Source organism: Delphinus delphis, chromosome 16 (assembly GCF_949987515.2).
Source record: "Delphinus delphis chromosome 16, mDelDel1.2, whole genome shotgun sequence".
Taxonomy (NCBI): domain Eukaryota; kingdom Metazoa; phylum Chordata; class Mammalia; order Artiodactyla; family Delphinidae; genus Delphinus; species Delphinus delphis.
Window position 1 is genome coordinate 5,626,053 of NC_082698.1, and position 19,307 is coordinate 5,645,359.

Genomic DNA, 19,307 nt, shown 5'->3' on the forward strand with positions numbered 1-19,307 from the left:
AAATGCAACAGATTTCTGTGTATTAATTTTGTATCCTGCAACTTAACTGAATTCATTTATGTCTAATAGTTTCTTGGTGACATCTTTAGGATTTTCTATATGTAGTTTGTCATCTGGAACCAGTGACAATTTTACTTCTTTTCCAGTTTGGATTCCTTTTATTTCCTTTTCTTGTCTGACTACTGTGGCTAGGACTTCCAAGAAATCTCTTTAATGTTGCTTTAAATGAAGTTTGGCAACAAATTTTCTTGGGTTTTATTTGTCTAAAATGTATTTATTTCACCTTTATCTTTGAAGGATTTTTTTTTTTTTTTTGGCTGATATTTAAATTCCATGTTGGCAGTATTTTCTTGAAGAACATTAAAGGTTTTTTTCCCCCCTTGGCACTAGAATCCATAGTTTCTGTTGACAGCTCAGCTGTTAGCTTTTCTGTTAGTCCTTTGAAGGCAATTTCTTTCCTCTCAACTGCTTGAATGATTTTCTCTACATTTTTGATTCTTTTTAGTGTTAACATGATAGACCTTATTATGGCTTCCTTTATACTTATGTAGAACATCTTGGATATGTGAGTTGATCTTTCACCAGTTTTAGAAAATTCTGTGCCATCATGAGTTCAAATGTTGCTTCTGTCCCATTCTTTTTCTCTTGTCCTTCCAGACCACCAATTATACACATCTTAGATATTTTGACTGTGACCCACATAAATGTTAATTGTTCTTTTCTGCTTTTATTCCATCCTTTTTTCCTTTCCATGCTTCTGTTGGATATTTACTATTAAACTGTCTTCCAGTAGAGGTCAACAATCTTGTTTTTACTATGTTAAATCCAATTAATGAGTTCCTAATTTCAAGCATTATCTACTTCAGTTGGAGACTGTCTATTTAATTTTTTATAGATAATAGTTCTATGTTAAAATGATCTACCTTATATCTATTATCCATTTTAAAAATGATCAGAAACATGTTAATTATGGTTATTTTATAGTTTGTCAGCTAATTTCAATATTTGGATCCTTGTGGGTATGTTTGTGTTGTTTAGGTTTTTTTCCCCCTCTTGTTATTTGGTCATGTGATTTTGTCTCTTGGTGTACCTAGTAATTTGTTAATTTAGAGGCCCCAAATCGTTTTGTTTTCCTCTAGATAGGACTAAACCCTTTTCTCTGCTGGGATCAGGGAGCAATGGCTGATTACCCCAATGCAATCAGGGTTTGAGCGGCTGCTGGTCTGCAGCCTTAGGAAGGCTCAGGTTACTCTGATCATCTCTGACCCTAGAGGGTTTTTCTGCTGTGATCCGAGTTAGGTCTACAAGGCTTCTCTTCTTGGAAGGTCCTGAATGCAAATCTTTGTCTCCTGAGACTGTGCTTTTCAGAGGTTTACACCTAAATTTTTAGCTTACATTGTGTGTAGCCTCAGAAGTCAGCTAATATTGAGAGGAAACAGGTCATCGTTCTTGAGGACTCCCAAAAGTGTACCAGAATTCTGCTGGGGTTTTTTGTCCCCCTGCAGTGGCCTTCCGCCTAGTTTTTCACTGAGCTTTACGACGTTTTCAGTCTTTCTTCCACACTTAGAATTGGAAAATGCCCTGAGACTAACAGCCGCCAGTGACGGCCAGCTTTCCTCTCTAATATTCTTCCTTCTCTGGAATCTTGGTCCCTCTAATTCTCATCGCTTCAGCAGCTTTCTACTGCTTCTCAACAGTCGCTCCTCACAAACCTCCAGTTATGGGAAGCACAAGTGACCCAGATCTCCAGCTGCTGGGCTCTGAAATCCATCCCTGCCTTTGTACTGAGCCCACACTTTTCATGAGTTGCTCTCAGCTGGTGATTGAAGGTGCCACAGATACTAAGGCAGACCCACTCCTGGGAGACACAGGACTCCTCTACCAGATGACTTTGGCTTGAGGGCCTCCTGGGGGCTTTTCCCAACCTCCTCAGACTGCACCGCAGCCTGGACCATCTCCTTCCCTCCTTTCCTCCTTCACTTGCCATCAGACTTGCATCAGGGTCTGATGACTTTTCCCAGCTCCCTCTCAGTTTTTTCTCACAAGGCATTTTTCTTTTTTCCCTTATAAAGTCACTACACAGTCAATCTCTTCTTGATGTCTTCTTCTTGGAGGACCTGGAGTAACACAGGCTATTTCTGTATTTTATAAGTTGCTGCTGCCGCCATCTTAGGTGGGAGCACTTGTCAGCCATCAGTGACCCCAGCCCATTTGGAAGTGAATGTCTCAATCATATTTTGAACTGTTAATCTATGTTTTCCCCTGGTATTTTCCTATTCCCCCTACACACATTGCCTCTAGGGCAGGGTTGGTAAGGTTAGTTTAGTCAAATTAAAAAAAAAAAATGAAGAGAAGCAATTTTCAGCTTTTATTTCAGAAGTTGAGGTGTAGGTATGAGAAAGTAAGACTTAGAAGAAGACTTAAGGAACCGATTTTCTTGCTCTAGAGAAGAAAAATTTTCTTGGGTTCTTGCTGGGGAGGGTCAGAGGGAGAACCCAGGAGTTAGATGCTAGCATGGGATTCTGAAAAGGGACTTGTTCTGTGCCCCGCTACCTACCCCATGGAGTTTGGTAAATATCCCCAAGGAGGAGAGATAATGAAACCTCTAAAGCAAAGGAGGGCTGAACCTCGCTGCCTGGCTGGGCCCAGGGAAGCAGCGAAGGCTCATCCCCCACCACGTGTAGCGCAGCAACGGGGGAGGGGGTGGGTAGATGTGGTGGGGCAGGGGGTCTAGTCAGAGCAGATCTTAGAGACTCAGGGGCTTATGCAGCCCCAGAGCGTTGGGCAAGGGCATCGCGGATATCCTGTGTCTCAAAGAAACAGTTGCCTGTATTTTTATTTGCTAAACCTGGCAAAGTGGCAGGGGAGATGCAGAAGTAGGCAGAGATGGCTGTTAAACTCAAGGGTCCTGGAGGCTGGGGTGAGAGGGCTTCACATCGACCTTGTTGACTTTGCTGGTAGACCAGCTGGCGCTGAGGCTGTCTCATAGAGGCTAGCAGATATTGACGCCGACGACCGGTGACTAGAGGGAATGAGGGCTCCCTAGCAGCTGTCGCTTCGACAGATGACACCAAGGCCCCCCTCCCCCTTTCTCTTCTCTGCTTGACACAATATAAACCCCCCTCCCTGAATTTAGAGGCCAATCCAGTAAAAAGGCGGGGAAGAAGAGCCTGAACTGCCTGGGCTTAACCTGAATGATCTAAAGTTACGTTCCTGCCACGGGTGGATGAAATTTAAGATAGAAATTAAGTTCAAGTGAGAAAAAATAAAATTACCTTTGCATATGCCTGAGCTTGTGGCTGGAAAATGTGGGGTCTGGGGATTATGTAATTCTTTGTAAAATTGGTTTAGATGATAATTTCTGTCAGGGGAAGGAGGTTGTTATCACTCTTCTATCTCCAGGTCTCAGTACAGCACTTGACACACAGTCAGTGCTTTGCTCTCTTCCAGAAGCTCTTATCTACTTATTTTACCGCCTGTCTGCCTGCTCCCCGCTAAATGCAAACTTCCTGAAGGCAGGATACCTGCTTTACATCCTATTTAGTTGGACCCACGTGGCTTCATCAGTTTTCCTTCATGCATCAGGTCTGGCCATTCTGCATGGGGTATTCAAGCCAAACTTTGAAACAGAATCACACATTTATCCTCAGTGTCTGGCTCCCTCACTGCCTCCTTAGGAGCTAGAAGGTCTGTACCCTCTTCTTCAGAAACCCTGGCTTTTTGACTCCAGTGATCTTGGTGGGGGGGCCCTTTCTGCATGCCAGACTGTGCCTTGGCCCGGAAGAAGTGCAGATGAGCTAGCTGGTCTCTATTTCAAAAGGGTTTACTCTCACGGGAAGCCAGAGAGGGAAATGCCAATAGGACAGTTCCATAAGCACCATAATGGGATGTCTTCGCCCTTCTGAGGGAGCTCAGGGGAGGAAGCCACGCTTTCAACCAGGGGAAACCCAGGTAGACTTCCTAGAGGAGGGGCCCCTTGAGCTGGGCCTTGATGATTGAGTAGAATTTCCCTAGCTGCATATGGGGCAGTGGAGATGGAGGGCTGGATGAGAGAACAGCATGAGGAAGGATGCAGAGGCGTGCCTTGTTTCAGAAGCAGCAATCAGGGTGGCTGAAGCCTCAGATCCAAGGGTGGGGAATCTGCGTTGCCTGATATTGGAGATGCATTTCTGACTTGTGTTTTGAAGTGTTGGATAAAGCTTCTTACCTTTTGTTTTTCCTAATTAAATAATTATTTTATTGCTGCTTTCATTATTTGAGATCTCTGCAGATTCACAATACCCTCGTATTTTATAAAGATAACGTGTCTGCCCTTAGCAGAGAGCATCTCTCTCTGGGAAAGCACAGGAAGTCAGGAAAGACAGAAGTTCTTTGCGCCCTTAGGAAGCTCTGTTAACACTTCGAGGTCATCCGGATGTGAAGGCCCGGGAACAGCTATTCATGCTAAACAGCTAAAACATGCCCTGTTTTCAGGCTCTCAAGAGCAGTGGGTGCTTCCAAGGCTGAGTAGTTTGGCTGCTTTTACGTAACCAGATCGTGCCCAGGGCAGCGGGAAATCAGGTGGATGCTGGGAAATTCCTGATCTTAGAAGCAGGGTCCCTTCACTGCAGTGCCCCAGAGGCCCAGTGGGAGAATGAACTCCCTTGACAGGAGTGTACGGGGGACAGATCCGCCAGCAGGTACAGGGGCTGGTGAGCCTGGAGAGGAGCTTGGAGGAGAGTAGCTTTTTAGGGGAAAAGACATCCCTAGGCCCGGGTCCTACAGGAAGCTGAATGTTGGCTGGGCTGGTTGAGACAGACGGCAGTCAGCAGAGGGGAAGCTGAGACTTGAACTTGTTGGTACGGGAGGGAGGTTCAAGCAACACCGGCACCCAGGGATGTTTTCTGGAGACGTAGGATTAAAGCGGGGTATCTATTCCCCTCGCTCCGTGCGCCAGGGGAGGTGGCAGCAGGGACAGACAAGGCACAGAGTGGAACGGAAGAACGCCCAGGGGGCCGGGGCTCCTCTCTGCCCTGGGCCCCGTCCTCATTCCGAAGGCTGTCTTCTTGTCTTGCCCCTCCCCCTTCCTCTCTTCCCCCACGGCCTTGGAGTTAGGCACACAGGACTGAGCCCAGGATGTCTGGGTTTGTCCCTGCTCCATCACTCATTACCACTGTAACCCTGAGAAAACATCGTAACATCCCCGAGCCTCAGTTTCCCCATCTGTAAAGTGGAGATGTGGTATCTGATCCTAGAGTCAGCACTCTTTATCACTTGCTCCTTTGAGAGTTCTCCACTACTCCTGTTTCTACTGTCTGTTCCCTCAGACAAGGGTCCAAACAGGGAGGAGGGGAAGGAATGGGATACAAAGAAGTGCTGGGAGGATGACAACCTTCTCCTGGCTTCCGCACACCTTTCTCAGACGGTTTTACTTGGGACGTTGCTGAAGATGGAACCAGCAGACTTCCCCATCTGCTCTCCTCTGCTCCGAGCTCAGCTAGGACTGGAAGGCCAGTGTGAATGGGGAGACCTGCCATCCGGAGGGTATTTGCAGCCAGAGAGCCATGCCCTGCCTGGTTCCTGCACCCCAGACTCATTCCTCACCATTCCCCACCTCATGTTCCGCTTCTCCAAATCCCCTCAGAGATGCCAAGACTCTTGTGGCCCTGGGCCTCTGCACTGCCAGCTCTCCACATCTTCTCCTCTTCCAACCCCTCTCCACGACCCCGCCCCTCTTTCCCAGGTGCCAGTCTGGAAACTCTAAGATTTCCTTTCCCAGTTTGGATGGCACTGCCTCCAGGAAGTCTTCCTTTCTGACACCCTCCCCTCATCCAAGTTATAAAGCCCTTTTCTGTGCCCTTAGTATCCGGCCTTTCCCTGTTGATGCCTTTGTCACACAGTCATTGCCAGCTTCTTTTTTGTCTCTCTCTTTAAACTGTAAGCTGTGGCCGGTAGGGCTCTTTTTTTTTTTTATTGTGATAAACTACACAAAACATTTACTACTTTAACCATTTTAAGGCGTGCACTTAATTGGCATTTAATACCTTCCTAATGTTGTACAACCATCTCTTCTATCTAGTGGCAGAACATTTTCATCACTCCCAAAGGAAAAAATCTGTACACATTAAGCTGTCATCCCTCACTTCTCCCATCCCCCCCAGTCCTTGGCAACCACTGATCTACTTTCTGTCTCATGGACTTGCCTATTCTGGACATTTCGTTTCCATGGAATTATACACTATGTGGCCTTTTGTGTCTGGCTTCTTTATTTAGCATGTTATCAAGGTTCATGCATGTTGTAGCATGTGTCAGTACTTTATTCCTTTTTATGACCAAATACTATTCCATTGTATGAATAGACCACGTTTCATTTATCTATTCATCAGTTAATGGGCATCTGGGTTGTTTCCACATTTTGGCTATTGTGACTAGTGCTGCTATGAACCTTCGTTGTGTAAGTTTTCGTTTAAACACCCATTTCAGGATGGACCTAGAAATTATCACACTAAGTGAAGTCAGACAGAGAAAGACAAATATCATATGTTACATGTGGAATCTAAAAAATGATACAAGTGAACTTATTTACAAAACAGAAACAGACTCAGAGACATAGAAAACAAACTTATGGTTACCAAAGGGGAAATGGACAGGGATAAATTAGGAGTTTGAGATTAGCAGATACAAACTACTATATGTAATATAGATAATCAAGGACCTACTGCATAGTACAGGGAACCATATTCAACATCTTGTAATAACCTATAGTGGAAAAGAATCTGAAAAAGAATATATATATGCATGAGGATTCCTGCTTCTCCACATCCTCATAAGAAATATATATAAGAAAACAGTCTGGGGGAATCCCTCAGAAAGTTAAACATAGAATCACCCTGTGATCCAGCAGTTTTACTCCTAGGTTTACACCCAAAAGGGCTGAAATAGATGTTTTACTTTTTTTATTGAAGTATAGCTGATTTACAATGTTGTGTTACTTTCTGGTGTACAGCAAAGTGATTCAGATATATATATATATATATATATATATATATATTCTTTTTTATATTATATTATATTCTTTTCCATTATGGTTTATCACAGGATATTGAATATAGTTCCCTGTGCTACACAGTAGGACCTTGTTGGTTATCCATTCTCTATATGATACTTTGCATCTGCGAATCCCAACCTCCCACTCCATCCCTTCCTCAGCCCCCTCCCCCTTGGCAACCACAGGTCTGTTCCCTATGTCTGGGAGTCTGTTTCTGTTTCATAGATAAGTTCATTTGTGTCCTATTTTAGATGCCACATATATGTGATATCATATGGTATTTGTTTTTCTTTTTCTCTTTCTGACTTCACGTAGTATGATAATCTCCATCCATGTTGCTGCAAATGGGACTATTTCATTCTTTTTTATGGCTGAGTAGTATTCCATTGTGTATATGTACCACATCTTCTTTATCCATTCCTCTGTCAATTGACATTTAGGTTGTTTCCATGTCTTGGCTATTGTGAATGGTGCTGCTATGAACATAAGGGTGCGTGTATCTTTTTGAATTATAGTTTTTCCCAGATATATGCCCTGGAGTAGGATTGGGGGGTTATATGGCAGCTCTATTTTTATCCCACAGAGTCCTTATTGTCCCCCCCAGCTGCCCAGTTCCCATGGGCGGGGATAACTGCTACTGGGGTCTCCAGCTCTGGATGTCACCTCCGTGTGGGTCCTGTAGTCACCAAGCAGGTATTGACCTGCTGGACACGAAACCTAAAGCCTGGAGAGGTTGCTGGGTCTCCAATATGCCGGCTGCCTATGGGGGACCTGGCCCAGGGCAGCACAGAAAACCACTTCCTGCTTTTCATCTTCCCTACGTTTCTCTCGTTGCCACTCGAGCAGTACAGCACAGTGCTCTCGCCGTCACTCAGGCTCCCTGGGTGCTTTTCATTCCCTTAAAACTCTGCTCACAGGAGGCAGGGCTTTGCCTTCGAGGGCTGCTCTTTCATGTTAAATCACCTGGAAGCAGCTGGAATATTGATAGCTGTTATTGCAGAAACCTAGAGGATGACACAGGTTTTTTTTCCACTCCTAATTTGGAGGCAGTCCTCACTAGGAAACCCCCTTTGCAAACACCTGTCACAGCCCTGCCCGTGGGGCCTCAGCTTGGGACCAGGTTACAGACGGAGCAGGGGTTCAGGTGCTTGTTTGCAAGCAACAGAGACAAACGTCAGCTGGCATGCAACCCAGAGAGGCATTTTCTGGAGGGTGTGGGGCAGAGCACAGACAGGTGGCAAGCTGAACACCCCGGCCTCAGAGGGGCTGCTGCGCAGAACTGGGGAGCAGCAGTGAATGGGTGGCCTCTGCCAGGAGCAGAGCCAGCTGGGAGGTGTGACGGGAGAGAAGAGGACCTAAAAAGGGTGGATGCACTCGAGCCAGCAATCAATGGCCCTTTATGGTGGCCAAAGCATTCTTCTCCGTTAGTAGCAAAAGCTGAACTCCTGTGTCATTTTTGAACTCGTGTAAAGATGGAGACTTGTTTTTTGGTTTTTTTTTTTTGCCGTACGCGGGCCTCTCACTGTTGTGGCCTCTCCCATTGCAGAGCACAGGCTCCAGACGCGCAGGCTCAGCGGCCATGGCTCACGGGCCCAGCCGCTCCGCAGCATGTGGGATCTTCCCGGACCGGGGCACGAACCCGCGTCCCCTGCATCGGCAGGCGGACTCTCCACCACTGCGCCACCAGGGAAGCCCTGGAGACTTCTTTTAAAGGGTGATAAATAAATAATGACACAGTGTTTATTGAGGGCTTCATCCTTGCATTTTGTCCTGGCAGCTTTGAACTGTGGAGGCGTTCTACTCTGCTCCTAGTTTTATAGGTCAGGAAAGGGTTGCACAGAGACGTCCAGAAACTTGCCCACGGCCGTGTGGCGGGTGACAGCGAAGTTGGGGGGAGACCAGGTGACCTGCTGGCGGGGCCAGCCTCCGACCCTGTGCTGCCTCCAACTTGCTGACACAGGGATTTTACAGATGGTGAAAGATCTGCCCGTGCAGGCAATGTGGTTGTGTCCTTGTGGTTTTGTCCGATTCTACTCTATTAGGATGGCATTTACCAAGAGCCAGGCACCGAGGAAGCAAAGGTGACTGAAGCACTGTCTTTGTCTTCAAAGTGTTGGTTCTGGGCAGGGTTACAGAAAAACAAACCCACAATGCTGATGTAACAGCCTAATGCACGAGTGTTCTCAGCCAGGGGCCCCATCTGTATGGTGTGGAGCAGTGGGTGGGACACAGGCAGAATCAAGGAGGGCTCCAGAGAGAAGGTGACCATTGAGCTGGGCCTTGATGGGTGAATAGGAGTTCAGCAGGTGGACAGGTTGGGAGAAGTGGGAACGGGGCAGGGCATGGCCGCGGGGGCGGGCGTGTGTGCCAGTGCCTGAAGCATGAGGACTCCAGGCCAAATTGTCCAGGGGGGATTGAATGGGGAGAGGTAGGAGGAAAACGGGGTAGTGAAGGGGTTAGAGATGGAAGAATGGCTGGAATGAGATTGGAAAGTGAACCCAGGTTATAGAGTCCTGGACACATTCCTAGGCATTGTCCATTATCCTGTGTGTTAGTCTTCTGTGGCTGCTGTAACATCACCGCACCTTAGCGGCTTAGACAATGCAGTTTTATAGCTTACAGTTCTGGATGTCAGAAGCCTGAAATGGGCCTCCCCAGGCTGAAATCCAAGGTGTAGGCAGGGCCACGTTCCTTCTGGGGGCTCTAGGGGAGAGTCTGCTTTTTTGCCTTTTCCATCTTCTAGAGGCGCCCACATTCCTCCTGGCCCCTTCCTCCATCTTCAAAGTCAGCGACAGAGGGTAGCAACCTCAAGCTGCATCTCTCTGGTTCTCTTTTCTACTTGTAAGGTCTTTCGTGATTATATTGGGCTCATGCAAGCAATCCAGAATGGCTTCCCTATTTTAACATCAGATAAATGTTGCTAACAACATTAGTTCCATCTGCCACCTTAATTCCCTTTGCAATGTAACCTAACATATTCAGAGGTGCTGAGGATCTGGAGGCGACCATCCTTGGGGGCCATCATTCTGTCCAATGCACCTTGTATCACTGAAGGTTCGTAACTTGTGGAGTGACATATCAGAGTTTGAGAATGATGATCTTGGCAGCAAGTTTACAAACAGGATCATAGAATTCCTTTTTCTGCCCCTCATGCTGGACAAGACTTAATTCATTTTCTGTATCCTTATGTTAATGTCACTTTGTGACATTTACAGAAAAAAGGGGAATGGCAAATTTGGAAGTTTACATCGTGATGTTTATTTACCTGTGTTTTCTCCATATTTTATGTCTATTTTGCCTCAGACAGCAAAGAATTTGATGTAACTTCCCAAAATGTAAGTAATACACGATGTTGGAATAAGTAGTTGTAAACAGGAAAAAGAAAATTTTAGGTAGGAAAAAATGAAGCCAGAGGGTTAGTTCATTGCTGACTGAGGTGGTTCACAAACTCAGCTCGAGCTTCCTAGCTCACAAAGCAAAGAGAGAAACAGGGTCAGTGATAAAATTCACACTCGCAGTAAGATAAATACAGGTGAGTTGTTTAGCAGATGCTCAGACACCTGTGGCTGACACTTGAGAATTTCTGCTCTGGGTCCTCACAGCAATAGTGTTGGTTGATGCAAACTTTGTCCTCGGAAGAGCTCTAGTGGAGACAGTAATGACCTTTGTATGAACGCCAGTTTCATACCGAGTCCCTTAATGCAAGCAGATGAGCCAAAACTAAAGTGCATTTCAGTGAAAGATACCACGAAAGGTGTGTGGGTGTGGGAAGTGTTTCAGGTATTTATTGCTGCATTAAAACACCCCAAACTTAGTGACTTGACACAACAACCACAATTTCTCACGCCTGAGTCTGCCGGTTGATTGGGTTCAGCTGGGCAGTGGTGCTGTAGTGTCTGCTGGGGCTGCATCCTCCATGAGCTTGGCTGCGGTGAGCATCCGACAAGACTCTCTCGCACGGCTGCTGGTGGTGCTGGCTGTCAGCTGGGAGCTCAGCTGGGCTGTCAACTGCGATGCCTCGGTTCTCACAACAAGGCTGCTGGGTGCCAGGAGAACCATTCTAACGGTGAAGGGGAAGCTGTGGACATCTTTAGATATGTAGACATTCCAAGGTGCAGCCTTGGAAGTTTCACAGTGCTACTTTCTCCGCATTCTATTGGTCAAACCAGATCACCGGGCTAGCCCAGGTTCAAGGGAATGGGAAATTGACTCCACTGCTTGATGGGAGAAATAGCAAGGAATGGGTAGCCATTTTTAACCCATCACAGTGGCCAAAACAATGACCAGGTGTGCAAGTCCCTGATAAGCTGACTTGATGCAGGGGTGAAGCTTGGAAGAGCTCAAGGAATGGATGGGCTGCCTGAACATCTTTTTCTAGCAAATTCCTTTAAACATCAGCTACTTAAAATGGTGTTCTTGATAAAGAGCAAAGTTTACAAAGATTTTTCACCCCTGATATCTCAGTATGTCACAGGCTAAGTGCCCAGAGTATGGACCAGTGATGTGGGTGACCAGGAAATGGAACTTTCCTGCTCAGAGGGTCAATGAGCAGGATTTGGGGAGAGAATGTTAGCATTCACTCGCCCTTGATTACTCACCTGGGCTCGTTCACTGGGTATATCATGTCCAGCGAGTGTTTAATTCCATATTGGATCATCCCAAGCAACTGGCCGTCTGTGGGCACCATGTCCCACCGGTGGAAGTGAGACATGGCTTAGAGGGCAAGACTGGTGGGCTGAAACCATGCTTATGAGGGAAGCTCCTGTTCCCTTCAGTGACAAGTTCTTTTGTAACTTTGTGTTTTGTGTGGTTTCAAACTTAGAGAAAAGTTGCAGAAATTTTTATAAAAAATCCCAATATCTCTCTACCAAGATTCACCCACTGTTTACATTTTGTTCCCATTTGTTTATGGTTATCTTTGTTTTTTTAATGATATATTTTTAATTGAAGTATGGTTGCTTTACTATATATATATATACATCTATTCTTTTTCAGATTTTTTTCCCTTACAGGTCATTACAAATATTGAGTCGAATTCCCTGTGCTATACAGTAGGTGCTTGTTGGTTATCTGTTTTATGTACACTGTATAGTGGTGTACACTAATCTCATCATAGAGGCTCCATTCTCACGACTTCCTCTAAACCTAGTTACCTCCCAAAGGCCCCACCTCCAAACACCATCACTTTGGGGCGGCTTCGACATCTGAATTTTGGGAGGACACAAGCATTCAGCCCATAACAGCTCTTTCGGCAAGAGGAGAAATCTGAAACCAGTTCCTCTGTCATGACTAGACATGGATGTCTCCATTTAGTTTTGATTTAATACTCCAACACACTGGATTCAAATCGTGCATTTTAACTTTTGATCGCATCCACAGCCTGCCAACATGCTGGTAGAATAGATTCAAAACAGCGTCATTTGAGACTTTGGAAAACTGGAAAACAAACTCATTTCTTTTAGCATCCTGTTGAGATTTGAGGCATTCGTATTTACACATCTTATCAATTTGTGATACCTTTCAGAGAAGAGTCGCATCAGAAATTCCAAGCCATCAGTGGTCTTCTGTGTGATTTGCTTTCTATGAGTCTTGAAAACACTGATATTTCTGTATTTGTTTGTGTGTTTGTTTTAGTTCATTTCCCCCTAATTTCTAAAAGCACGACATATCACTTTTTGCAAAACTGGGAAAATAACATGAAATTATAAAGAAGGAACTGAAATCACCAATAAAGTTATTTAAAGACAATGATGGATGTTCCTTCAAGTTTCCCAGTGTGTTTGACATAGACGTGCCTTGCTTTCAAAAAAAAGATGGTTATTCAAAAATCCCTATATACATGTGAATTGTTGAACAGGACAGTGGGACGGGCATTCAAGCATACCTTGTCTCAGTCCCTCATTTCATAGCTGGGTAAACTGAGGCCGGGTGAGGCCTCAGAAATACATGACTCTTTGCATCCTGTCTGCGTTTCACAAATTGTGCCACTTCTGTATTTCTCCCCCGTATTGTCTTAGTCATGTATTGGAGTAATCATTTTTCCTAATAACCAGTACACTAGGACTAAAGTTAAGACATTTGCCCATGTCCTGCCTCAGATTCTATCAGGCACCCTACCTTGTCCTTGTCAACAACAGCCAATGGGAATTGAGTTAGAGAATGGTGGTGTCTCTATAATTACCTGCATCACTTCCGTGGATCTTTTCGGAAATTCCAAATTATGGAAGGAGTTGAGAAAAATCTTACAGTCCCAGAATTCTCACGTTTTAGATTTTTTTATCTTGAATAATTTTAAATACACAGAGCGTTGTGAAGATAGCAGGGGGCTCCCTTCACCCTGCTTCGCCTAGTGTTAGTATCTTATGTAACCACGGTGCATTCATCAAAACTGAGGAATCAGCGTTGGTGCAATGCTGTGAATGAAACTACAGACTTATCTGGATTTCTCCAGGGTTTCTACCGATGTCCTCTTTCTGTCCCTGGAGCTAATCCAGGATCCCACGAGGCACTTAGTCCTCAGGGCTTCTTAGCCTCCTCCTGTCTGTGACACTTCCTCAGTCTTTCCTTGACCCCCATACTCTTCACCCTTTTGAAGAGGAATGATCAGTCATGTTTTAGAATGTCCCTCAGCTTGAGGTTCTCTGACGTTTTCTCATTATTAGGCTGAAGTTACGGATTTGGGGGACGAACACCGTAGGGGTCACGTGCCCTCCTTGTCACGTCGTATTAGGGGGCGCGTGATACAATGTGACTCAGTACCAGTGGTGTTAACCTTGATCTTTGGTTGAGGCTGTGTCTCTCTACGGTTACCATTTTCCCTTTCCCATTCTCTCTTCGTTAAGGGAGTCTCCCATTCAGCACTGCGCTGACGGGGTAAAGCAGAGAGGCACAAAAGACCCACTAAGTGTTTCTCCTCCTGCTTCCCTCCGTGAGGTCGGTCCCTGAGCAGCGATTCTCAACGCTGGCTGCACACCTGGGGATACCTGGGTCCCTTCCTAAGAGCAGTGGTTCTCCAAGTGTGGTTCGCTGGCCAGCAGTCAGTGTCCCTGGGGAACTTGTTACAAATGCAAATTCCTAGCCTCCACCTCTGACCTACAGATTGAAAGCTCTGGGGGTGGGGCAAGCAAACTGAATTTTTTTTTAACGTCTTTATTGGCGTATAATTGCTTTACAATGGTGTGTTAATTTCTGCTGTATAACAAAGTGAATCAGCTATACATATACATACATCCCCATATCCCCTCCCTCTTGAGTCTCCCTCCCACCCTCCCTATCCCTCCCGGGGAGGCGGAAGGGTAAGCTGGGACGAAGTGAGAGAGTGGCATGGACATATAAGCAAACTGAATTTTAATGAGCCCTCCAGGTGATTCTGAGGCACAGGTTTGAGAACCATCTCCGAGCTTCTGTTGGCCTGATCACTGGGAGTTCCAAAGCTTCTCAGGTGATTCTAACGGAAGCTGAGGTTGAGAATATGACCCCTGGAGCCGTATGCCAATTTCAGGGCTTGCTTCTCCGGCCAAACTGGCCTCCTGCGGGCTGCTCTTCATCTGAATAATGGCTTTTTCTACTGTTTATGGCAGATTTTTTTCATCTCTCTAATCTGTATTATAAAACAGCAGAAATGTAATTTCCTGGTTAGCTTATGTTTTACGTGAAAAATGGCCAGTTTGAATCAGACAAAAGGGAAGACATCCTTCATCAAAGGGTAATGACCCCTGTTTAGTCGAATGGCAGCTTCCCCGTTTCACTGCGAGAGAAGGGAACAATTCAGTTCTCCTACATTGCTTTTCTTCAGGGCATCTTCCCCCCTACAGAGGAACGCTTCTTAGAAAACCAAGAGTGGGTAAAAGGGAGGCAGCCTTCTAGCCTCAGGACCCTCTGAGCTTCGGGTCACTTTGGGGCCGGGTCTGGGATCTGAAGTAGAAACTCTCGGAAGGTGGGGACCTCCCACGCGCGGCACCGCCTTGCATTTGAAACTTGGAGTGTCTTCCACGCTGGTCTATGGAGGCTTTCTCAGCCTCAGCACTGTGGAGGTTTGGGGCAGGATAAGCTCATTCACGGGGGGTGTCCTGTGCACTGTAGGGTGCTTGGCTGTATCCCTGGCCTCTGCCCACCAGATGCCACAGCACGTCCTCCCCATGTGCGATAAGCGCAGATGTCTCGACATACTGCCAAACGCTCCCCAGGGCGGGGGCAGGGAGGGCAAAAGGGTCCCCAGTCATGAGCCACCGGTCTTAGGAGGCAGAAGTCACAGGGGTCTTAACCAAATGCCCTCCCAGCGGGTTCAGCAGCCGTGCAGGAAGCTCTCCTGCGTCCCCGGCCTCCTCCCTGCCCGGCGCTGCTGCCTCTGCCCTGGGAGCAGCCCCCAGCTCCCGGTTTCCAAGCCCACCTGGCTCCGACCCTGCATCCCCGCTCGTTTGACTCCATCTATGGTCTCCGAGGCAGCTCCCGGTGCTTTGCCTGGTGATGCACTCCAACCAGGTCACCTCTGGCCGTGAGGGACAGCCAGGTGGCCTCAACAATCTGTGAGCAGACTTCAATCCTCAGGCTTCCAGAACTTAGAGGACACGGGAGACCCAGGCATGGGGGCCTGGACGAGCCCACCTGCCGTCTGTGTGTCATTCTTGGTTTTGTAGTATGGCTGGCTGAGTGTGGTGCAGTGTCTTTTATGTCTACTTATTGCATTTTCACATGTGTGTAGTGCTGGGTTCCAGAGGGATATATTTCCCCCCCTTCATATAAATATGAGTTGCTTCTTTTTGAAGAGGTTTTCCTTTCATTAGACTTAGCAGGTTAATAGAATCAAATCGTCAGTGCCAAAACGATTCCAAAAAGCATATCCTTCTTTTGTCCCAGTCTTTACCTTTCCAGGTGACTCTGATTCTGTTGGACCAATGGCCGCTGGCCTCTGCCGGTTTATTCGGTATAGACAGCCTGCATCTGTCAGTGGATTGAGAATAGCATTGCACTGATGCCCATCACGGGAGAAGCACATTTTCTCTTTCAGATGTTTCACATCCAGAAGGAAGTGGGGAATTCCCATCCACTATATAGTCCAGGGCTTCCCCAGATGAAGGAATCCTTACAGGTGTAGGTGGGCAGAACATCAGGTACTGCTGAGACTTTGAAAGTCTCTGGTTTTACCCTCTAGAATAAGTAAGAGCTCCCCGCCCCTATTCCCACCCACACCTGAAGCTTCCCAGGGACCATAACTCTGTAGGATCGGATGTCTGCAAAGGGTAGGATTCTGGCAGGAGCCTCCCCAAAGCTGACCACATTGACCAGTTGATGGGAGTGGCTGGTGGGGCATCCATGCTCTCTTATGAGAGCAGTTCCTCACGTCACGCAGGGAGGAAGTGAGGAAGAAGTGAGGGGCGTGTGGGCCCCTTAAGATCCGTCCACATTCTCTCTTCTTACAAATGTTAGGACTCACAAAGTAGGGCCTTGCCGAGCTCCGTTTGCTTTTGGTGAGAGGGTCCGACTTGTTTTATGTGAATGATTTGAGAACCTAAAGCAAATTAAGCACCGAAACTATTCAATCCAGCTCCAGAGGGAGAAACCAGGGGCAATAGGAGGCTGGCCCACCCTCCCTGTCTAGACTCAAAATGGCAACAAATCGACTTACTTCTGATGCCAGTTCTACCCCCCCAGCAGTGTGTGCCTGGGAGAGTGACTGACGATTGTGAGGCCGCATCCGGGGTGAGTAGAAGCTTTGCCTTGATTGACTCAAGAGGTCTCCACGGGTCCTCAGAGGAAGTGGTGGAATGTGGTGGGTGAGACAGAAATAACCACAGGACAAAACTGTAAAATGTGCTTGGAAGAAAACTCACAGAATATCAGAGGGTTGAGAGACAGAGAGTTTGCATTGAGTTTGGGGAATCATGGAAGACTTCGTTTGAAATAAGACCTTAGTTCTTCCTTCTTGTGTTTGTAAGGGTAGCTGGTGACGGCTGTTGGGGCATCCAAAGTCAATGGCAATTTTGAATGCCCCAGCGACACCCGAACAGGCAGTTCCGTATCTATAGGTGTTCACTTTGAGAAGGTAGAGGATAGAAGCCCTGAAGTAAAGAAAACGTGTGGCTTATTGGGCAGAGGAAGAATGGTCCAGGTCTCAGGTGTTCACATCTGCGTGGTCTATACTGTGTTGTGTAGGACTGTTGAACCAAATGGTCTTCCCTTGGTCAGATTTCATTTGCTTCCCTGAATCCTCGGTTCTGGGTCTTCTAAGTTCATCTGCTGATATACTTCTGGGCACACAGCAGAACTCTCTAGAGGCATAAAAGTGCATGTAAATGCATCATGGCAGGAGAAGCCACCCACCTGGCCGGGGGATCCTTTTCCTGGCAATGTCTTAAAATCTGTGAAGCAAATTTAAGCCCCCTCCTAAAATCCTGGCAGATATTAAATAGCAGTCTCTAAAATCATTAGAAAGACTTGACATATGATGAGAACGTTCCTCTCTGAGTTGTTTCTTGGATACTTTTGTTTTCCCCCAGGCTGGAAGTACAGGATCGATTAGCACAGCCCTTTGTGCCACATCCCAGCTGTGCAGTGGGAACCATCCCAAGAGTCTCACGGGCTGCTGGCTGGGCCCATCACTCAGATGCCTGATAGGTCCAGCCCCCAGACGTCCATGGACTGCTTGGCCATTAGCTATGATGGTAGTGAAAAAAGATGAGCCAGATGGTCATAACATCATTGGCTCCTGGACTCTTTGTTTCTCAGAGTTTCCAGAGCCTGAAGATTGTGCATTTGGTTGGATTAGAGTTGAAATGCCAACTGTGTGGGTTTTTTTTTACCAGCTATTAAACACAAATTATTTCTAAGTAATTTTCATAGCCAATGTCTGTAAGGGATAGAGACAAAAAAAAAAGTTATGTAAATTGTTTGTTACAGTTTTCAAACATGCAGGTTACAGAGTATCTTTTTTGATTCTGTGGCTTGACAGACACTTTGTCCTGGACCTAACTTTACCCTCCTCTGAGACATCTTTTCCTCTAGGTCTTGACTTTGGCCCTTGTCCTATCTTTGGTCTGCCCAGCCCATTGTAGCAATAACCCCCTACTTTTGATATCTGATCAAACTTCTCATCTCCCATTTTTGATATCTGATCACCTCGGCTTGCCTTTAGCAAGAATCCCTCTGACTCTTTATGTTTGCTATTTTTTTGGCTGTACCACATGGCATGCAGGATCTTAGTTCCCCGACCAGGGATCGAACCCATGCCACCTGCAGTGGAAGCATGGAATCTTAACCACTGGACCACCAAGGAAGTCCCAAGAATCCCCCTGACTCTTGATGTCTCCTGTTAGGAATTTTCCATCTGTTGAGCCTCTCACTCTGTTCCTTGGCTATAAATCCTCAACTTGCCCTTGAGCTTGGTCTCTCTCTTATTGCAATAGTCTTGAATAAATCTTCCCTACCATTGTAACAAGTGTCAGAATCATTATTATGTTTTTATTAATTAATTAATTTTATTTTCGGCTGCACGTGGGCTTTCTCTAGTTGTGGGGAGCAGGGGCTACTCTTTGTCATGGTGCATGGGCTTCTCATTGCGGTGGCTTCTCTTGTTGCAGAGCATGGGCTCTAGGCACGCAGGCTTCAGTAGTTGTGGCTCACAGGCTCTAGAGCACAGGCTGAGTAATTGTGGCACACGGGCTTCGTTGTTCCGCAGCATGTGGGATTCTCCCAGACCAGGGCTCGAACCCGTGTCCCCTGCATTGGCAGGTGGATTCTTAACCATTAACCAAGTCTCATTATTATTTTTTTGTCCCATTATTTTTTAATAATTATTTTTAATGGGCTACTATCTAAGGTGAGTAAGGCAAACATTGCCTCTGTTTTACTAAAAAAGACACTGAAGTTCCAATTGTTCAGTCCACAGAACAAATGGCCGTGTTGGGACTAGAGCTGCAGGACCCTGACCTCTGGTTGGTGGGTCTGGCTTTGCAGATCACACACTCTGTGCTCATCCCATCAAGCCAGACATCTGAGTTTCTTTATTTGGTTTTACTCCGTGTGGACAGAAAACTCCATTCAAGATGTGCAGCGGGAAGGGACCCACCCCACAAAGGGTGCAGAGGGGAGAGAAGGGGGGAGGAGGGTACCACTTTGACCTCTGGGTCCCCCAGAGACCAGGCTTCCTAAAGCTGCTGGTTTAACCAGTTTTCACCAGTTTCTGCTTCTGCTCCTGGAAATAACCTTCGGGGTAGAGTCTTTTTTTTGCGTTATGTGGGCCTCTCACTGTTGTGGCCTCTCCTGTTGTGGAGCACAGGCTCCG